At 37.7% G+C, this 7,867-nt stretch overlaps 1 long non-coding RNA gene across 1 annotated transcript; it reads left to right on the top strand.

Annotated features, from left to right (window-relative positions):
* The first annotated feature begins 1,739 nt into the window (after positions 1 to 1,739).
* On the top strand, positions 1,740 to 3,507 carry LOC107602786 (uncharacterized). Its single transcript, XR_001611071.1, has 3 exons — positions 1,740 to 1,812; positions 1,934 to 2,051; positions 3,316 to 3,507. It is a non-coding gene; the product is annotated as an uncharacterized lncRNA (long non-coding RNA).
* Positions 3,508 to 7,867: the final 4,360 nt, after the last annotated feature.

The raw sequence follows: 7,867 nt of genomic DNA, 5'->3' as shown, positions 1-7,867 counted from the left end.
TTGAGAGAACAATACCACAGATATGGACTGTCATGGACAGACAAGGCTGACATGTGCCAGGACATCAGCTGCGATTCGGGAATATACACTGGCATCCGAGTGACTTTGGTCATCTTGTTTACTTAAAATCCAGAACAAACATGTTATAAATGTGTTTTTCAAGCTTCTATTCTGGTAAGTGACTTTTTCCCCACACCCCCTGCTCACACCACAACAGCCTCTGCCAGAGCTAATAGCTCCAGAAATAGTCATCCACAGACATCAGATGTAGTGCCCTCGGTGTAGCTTTGTCCCCGTCTCACTTTTAACCCAGGCAGTAGTTAACACTGCTAGTTCACACTGGCTCAACAAACAGCACATTTCAACAGTTGATGGGTTTTGCTGGATCCTTGAGTCGTTTGCTGAGGCATTGTGAACCAGCCTTTAAAGGACAAACATAATACTAATGTTCCAATGTCATTCTTCACTTTTCAGTATGGTTTAGTGCCATATTTAATTTGATGTGAATGGAAATGAGGATGTGAGGGACAGAAGAACAGTGTGTTCACTGTTAACTACAGTGTTATTGCGATTTGCAAAACATCCGGAAGCATTCATTTTCAATTCGAATTGGTAATTTGATGCAAGTGACAGCAACCTTTGGCCATGTGTAAAAGTTAGAGTTTATGCGAATGCACAGCGGCACTATACAGCAGCTTCAGACAGTAGCTATGTTTCCATACACATATTTTTATGTGCATTTTGAGATATTGCATTAAAAAAAACACTGGATGAGTGTAAAGAGTGTAACTGGCTGTATAAAATGCAGTGGACACGAGCAATGGACTGCATGAACGTAGCTGAGGTTTCTTGCATTTATCAATGCAGTCATTAATGTAATTAGCACAGATGAAGGAATGATATGGAATGTGGGTTTGGCCTGTAATGCAAAGCAGGTGGGTTTGTCATACGAGTGGTTTTAGCATTTCTCACACTGCACAAGTTATATATTCAGTATAATAGTCCGTATAAAAGGAGCAAACATTTAGCACATTTATCATCAAATTTTAACTCTATTTTAAAGAATGTTTTGATTTAACGTTGCACACAGCTTTAGTTTACTGCACTGCATTTGTTTTTCTTGATTAGTGCCTTTTTACAAATCCCTCTAAATGAAAAAAATAGCATGTTATAAATTAATTCTTAATTCATTCCCTCGTTTTAAGTCAATTGTGGCCACATTGTACTAATCCGTTGTTGTTGTTTTCAAATAGTAGCCATAAAACGAGGATATTAATTAATAAAACGTGCCCATAAATCATGAGCTGTGGGAATTAATTCTTAATTCATGGCCACAATTTTACTATTTTATTTTACTTTTTTTTTTACACTATTTTTTATCAGTTTACTTGAGAAGCAACATTGTGCAAGATAATTTATCTTTCAGAGACTATATCTTGAATTTTAAATTGCTGAGATGATAATTAAAATGTAAATGTTATATAATAATTGCATTTATTCAATAATTAAAAAATAATAATTTTTAGATGATTTTTCATAACACATGATGCATCAATATTTATTTATTTAAAAAAAAATTATGCTTTGTGATGCAGAGGAAGGCTTGGATTGCTCAAGCTGTGTCCTTGAAAACTTGAAGACATGTCTATTTTTTAACAGATCATAAATAATGGTTTCTTTATGCATTCCACTGGATGTGGAGGCACCAAATCAATGTACCACTGTAGGACAGCAGTTAATGGATCTTTTCCCAGTAATCAGATATCATCTGAGAGAAGTGACCCTCGAGTCCAGCAATCTTGGAATTCTGATGTGGATGATAAAAATGTTTTTATTGTGATATGTGGTCTAGAATCTAGATAAATCAGTTAAATCATTTGCATGCTATTTCACACATTATTTTTGGGTATATTTCTGTGTTTTTTTTCTTTAGCGTGCAAAACAAGCTTCATTCTTTCTCTTCTCCCCCAAAGAGATTTATATATTGTGTTCTGTGCAAGCAATCCAGTGCGGTTCATTGTTCCCAGCAGAGTCTCTCTGTTTCCTCCTCTGTAAGAGTTTCAGGGGACTTGACCAATCATTTACAAACAGGAAAGGCAGACTGATAGTGAGCACTTCCCCCACACTCATGCATTTTTTTTGTTTCTACACAGAGTGAGGCAAAAAAAGGGCAAAAGAAAAAACACAGATACATTTTGTTCCCACATCAAGCATTCCCAACAAATATATCACTAATCAATCAAATCTTTACTATAATAAATCATAATAAAACATAATTCATCTGTCCATCCAAAGTTAAACCTGTGGCCAGTTGCATAAACTCCTGAGACTAGTCTTAAAAGTTAGTCATCTAACTTTTTTTCTGCAAGAATGGTCATAAAACTTTTTAAAGTCAAGTTACATAAAAATGGAGATTGGTCTAATTTGAATCCGAAAAGTAAGACTTAACTGCTAGTTAGTCAAAAACAGTCTTAACATGGCGACTATGTTTATGTGTGTCATTTCTGTTCTTTACTTTATAGCAGTGGTTCCCAACCCTGGTCCTGGAGGCACCCCAACACTGCACGTTTTGCATGTCTCCTTAATCAAACACATCTGATTCAGGTCATCAGCTCATTAGTAGAGACTTCAAGACCTGAAACTGGTGTCAGAGAAAGGAGACATGCAAAATGTGCAGTGTTGGGGTGCCTCCAGGACCAGGGTTGGGACTTACTTGTTTTAAGTATAAACAAGTTTAAAAAGTATATTTTCAAGATTTCAAGAATTTCTGAAAACAAGTCTTAATAGCTTATGCATTGTTGCTTCCCTCAAAAACTTGTCTTTTAGGCTTTTTGCAGTGAAAATGGGACAGGAAAAATATTTAAGCATTAAAACAATTTACACATATCACCTTTAAGACTGAATGTGTGAAAAGTTTAAAAAGGACCTAGATTCAATAAGGGTTGTCCAAATGGACAAAGTAGGAAAGCGGAAATTTTTTTTAATCAGAAAGTAACCTGGTGAATCACTAAATCATGTATGCATGTTGTTCTTTTATAACAATGCATTTCATCTTTGCACAGAATAGTCAGGAAAAAAAATGATGCCAAATATGTTTTGAAAAAACAAAACAAAAACAAGATCATATCATGTTCCACTGAGACAAAGTGTCATACCTAGGAGTAGAAGCAGCCTGTCAACCACATGCTTGCTTATGTTTGTGGTTTCATTTAAAGGGCCAGTGATGTCACTAATGTTGCATTTTAGTTTGGTTTGCAACAGAAGGGAAATTCATGCCTTCGTCTGATTGGCTAAATGTTGTTTTGTTCTCTGCAGACACATACCCGGAGACAGGAGAGCCAATCAGAGAGAGCGAGGGAGGGGCCTCTGCACCATATGTTGAGCCAAGCTGGTTTCCTGAACAACCACACAGCTCTAGTCCGGATGTCTCATGTCACACAATTCTCTCTGCACTAGGCCAGCTGTGCCCTTTCCTGCCCTCTTGGCTTCTCCCCTTGTTTTGCAATAAAGGTGACCCATAATTCCCATGAGTTTGGCCCTGCTTGGGTTATTCCTCCAGAAGTCATCAGCAGTGAGAATACACTTACTCACAGCAGAACGACCTCACGAGCCTCTACTGCTGTTAGTCAGCCAAATGTTAAGTCACTGCACACCAGCGCACAAACAAACAACAGCATGGCTGAAACACTTTTGGTAGCAGCTCAAATTCAGCCTGAGTCTATCTGAGATTATGCTCTACTCTAAGATTTGACCCTCTGTTTCACTGCTCCTGGTGCTGATGTTTGTGAAGTATGGCACAATAAGGCTTTTGTACCACTCGGATTCTTGGCTTTCTTTTGTTTGGCACCAGCTCCATGTGCTTTTTTCCCTGTAGTTTGGCACCAGTGACCTCTCTCCACCTGCTTCTCACTCTAAACCAGCCTGTCAGGTCGGTCTGGTTATAAAGCCAAAGATAAGCGCTCTGCGGGACTCACTGCTGGTTGTTTTCGCTGGTTGATTCTCTTCTCTCCCATGCAGGAGGCAAAAATAGTAGGACAGTTGTGGTGAAGCAGTACTACGATATAGAGATAGCTCATTGAAGATTTACAGCTCTGTCTACTCACCCTTATGTTGTTCCAAATAGGAATGACTTTTTTTTTCACAAGGAAATCATTTTGAAGAACACTTATGTTTCTGTCCATACAATGAAAGTCAATGGGGTCCAAAAACAACATTGTAAAGAGAGTCTTACACTAGCAAAAGGATAGGTTTGTGTGAGCAAAATACTAACATTTTAAACATTTTATACTACAAACCATCATTTCGAGCCAGTGGAAGTGTTAAATCAAGTGTGGACTCATGAACCCGTGTATAACAGTTGGCAGTTTACAAAGTTTAAAGTGCCCCTATTATGTCTTTTCGAATATTACCTTTCATGCAGTGTGTCATGTAGCTGTATGAGAACATAAACTATCTGCAAAGTTGTGAAGCCGACAGTGCATGATAAATAGTTATTGTCTATCAAAAAAAAGAGTCGGCGCGCAAGTCATCAGGAATTCGAATCTTATTCTGTTACGGCTCTACGTCACGAAGTAACACATTTGCATAATGTCTGTCCACGTTCTACGTCGTCAACTTGCCTGCCCACAAACAGTAAAATTTCTGTGTGGTTAGCATCATGTCGAGAAGATGCTGTATCCTACGCTGTGAGAGTAAATTTGTTTTATCACATCTTATAATGACCACAAACTTGTTAACACTTGACACTTACCACGAGTTTCGTCCTGCTCCAGTCGTGCTTGCAAATCAGTCTCTTGTCAATCAGCCAGTTCAACCGTTTCATCATCAGACTCCATCTCGAATTGGTAAGGTACAATCGATACCATCTTTTCTATGTATTGGCAAGTCGCCAGGGCTGTCATTCCGTCATGGCAATGGACGTTTCGTTTCTGACCGTTTCCGACACGTGCTGTACGCGGTAGACCAATCCAGAGCCAATCTCTCTACGACTCTGGACCAATCACAAAGGACTGCACCATCTGACCAATCACAGCAGTGAGGGCTCACGGAAAGGAGGGGTTTAGAGAGACTGATTCTTTGAACTGCTTCACACGAGTCGTTTACGAATCATTTAGAAATTAGGTAAAATTAAATCTATTTTATGAGAAAACGAACGTGTTTTGCAATGCACGTGGGACGGCATGAGGGTGAGTAGTGATGAGAGAATTCTAATTTTTGGTTGGAAATTCTGGGCCGAAACCAAAACCGAAATTTCAGGATGCACTTCTCTGAATAACAAAACTAAATTTAATTTATTAATCAATTAATTAATAATCAACACTAGTCAAAACAATAATCAAATAGCATTAAAAGTTAATCGAGCACTAGTGTCCACACAGCTGACAAGTCATCAGAGAAGCACTAATACACGTCACTGATTTCAGCTCTCCAACGCTATTTTGGCCGAATCCAAAACCTATTTCAATCCAAATGATGTAAATAATAAAGCATGACAAATAGGTGCAGTTTAACTGGAGGCAACATAATATCAAGTGTGTCTTGAGTGAATAGATTATAGGGAAAGTCCAGAGATAATGAGCTGTGCCACCAAATGATGCAACAGTAGTGTAATCAGATTAATTTTAATTAGCTAAATGGGGAAAACCCTGTAAACCTCACAACAATCCATGTGAGTAGGTTTGTGTAAGAACGAAGGGAATCACATGATCACTGTTACGAACTTCTGGGAGCAAGATCAAACATTTAAGATGTTTTTAGTCAGTAGATGAACTTTTTGTGCAGTTACCTTTAGATTGGCCTCCACAGCTGCTGCTATCATCTGCACGGATGGAACGTAGCCCTTGTTTTTTTGTAAGATGAGACCCTCTTACAAGGTAAGGAGACCATCAAAACATTCCTTTAGCTCAGAAACATGCAAAAAAAAATCATGATTTCCTTCACAGGTGACAAAGATTAATATCTCACAGGAAAAATATGAACAACCCATTGAGACCAATGTGAGGTTCTGGATTTCTGAAGGTCACATTGGATGACAGCAAGAAATCCACACCAAGGCTGTGTTTTCAAACCTCTGTTACTCTGGCCATGGGACCGACGTGTTTCATGGAAACATCAGTTTGCTGTGAGCAGGATCAGCTATGGTTGGCTAGTTCTTCAAAATCACATCCTTAATCTAATTCTCAGTTATGTTTGTCTCAGATGTTTCTGGTAAAATTCTGTGGAAAAAATTAAAACAGATTAAAATTTCACTTTTTTTTTCTCACTTTTAATCTGAGACCAAGACCAATGTGTGTTGAGACCAAAACAAGACCAAGATTTGAGGGGTTGAGACCAAGACAAGACCAAGACCAAGACCAGACCAGCACTACTCAAATTCATCTGAAAGATCCACATTTAATTCCCTCATTAATTTTTGACCCGGCATAACAGTATAAATCAGTGACCAAGACCTTCACAAAATGGCCTTAAAGGGATACTCCACCCCAAAATGAAAATGTTGTCATTAATCACTTACCCCCATGTCGTTCCAAACCCGTAAAAGCTTAGTTCGTCTTCGGAACACAATTTAAGATATTTTAGATGAAAACCGGGAGGCTTGTGACTGTCCCATTGACTGCCAAGTAAATAACACTGTCAAGGTTCAGAAAAGTATGAAAGACATCATCAGAATAGTCCATCTGCCATCAGTGGTTCAAGTCAATGGGACAGTCACAAGCCTCCCGGTTTTCATCCAAAATATCTTAAATTGTGTGCCGAAGACGAACGAAGCTTTTACGGGTTTGGAACGACATGGAGGTTAGTGATTAATGACAACATTTTCATTTTGGGGTGGAGTATCCCTTTAAGGCCAGTCTCAAGACCGGCCTTGAGCACTACAACAATAAATCTCAGTCTATAGAGGGTAATTTGAGACCTCACTCAGAGCAGGACCAGGCAGAGATCACGTCTTCAACTGTAGGAAGAGATGTTCTTTATTATTATGTGACCGTCCTGTTCAGCTGCCCTGCCCACGCTTTGTGTAACATTAGTTTGTTCAGGGCCGGCTGTAAGTGGAGGTGGTGTAGTCTTGTTTTGGTTAGCAGCTTTCAGCAGCCAAAGGTTCTCTGTTAGTTTAAGATGCAGGCATGCTCTCTGACCTACATACACATCCAAAGAGAGGTCTGTAAATTCTCATTGTATGGTTAGGACAGGGGTGATAACTTGTTTACAAAGCACTCTGGAAAGAGAGCAAGAGTGTTTTTAATGCTCAAAACGACATGCAAAGGTTTCAGAGAAAGAAAGCAGGCTTACAATTATTTATATGAACGTCACACAGAAACAAATCTTTTATACAGAGCCCTGCACATGAGAGAAAAAAACAACATATTGTTGCCACAAAAATTTATTAATTCATTCCTTTATTTTTGTCAAATCATGGCCATTCTAGACAAAAGATGTATGTATGTGAAAATATGTAGACAAAAATGTATATGCTGTAGGAATCTGTACTGCAAGTTTGACTATTTTACCCTTGTCCCAAACCCAGACTATAAAAAAAAAAAAAAAAAAAAAAGATTAATAATAATAATAATAATAATAATTAAAATGATGAAAAAAAAGTGAAAATAAGCTTAAACAGTTTTGATTATTGTATTTAAAAAATTCATTTCTGTCCATTGGACATGAAGTGTTCAGTAAATAAAAAAGTAAAATATTAGATAAAAAAAAATTTTTGTGAAATTATGCAACAAAAAAAAAGTGAAAAAATTATTTTAATATACAAAATGCTAGCTATGTAATTAGCCTTAACAAAACTATAAAGTTGGCCACTTTGTTCTACCAGCATGAATAATAATAATAATAATAATAATAATAATAATAATAATAA

This window comes from Sinocyclocheilus grahami, unplaced genomic scaffold (genome assembly GCF_001515645.1).
Source record: "Sinocyclocheilus grahami isolate Dianchi unplaced genomic scaffold, SAMN03320097.WGS_v1.1 scaffold335.1, whole genome shotgun sequence".
Lineage (NCBI taxonomy): Eukaryota > Metazoa > Chordata > Actinopteri > Cypriniformes > Cyprinidae > Sinocyclocheilus > Sinocyclocheilus grahami.
This window is presented reverse-complemented; position numbering and strand designations above follow the sequence as displayed.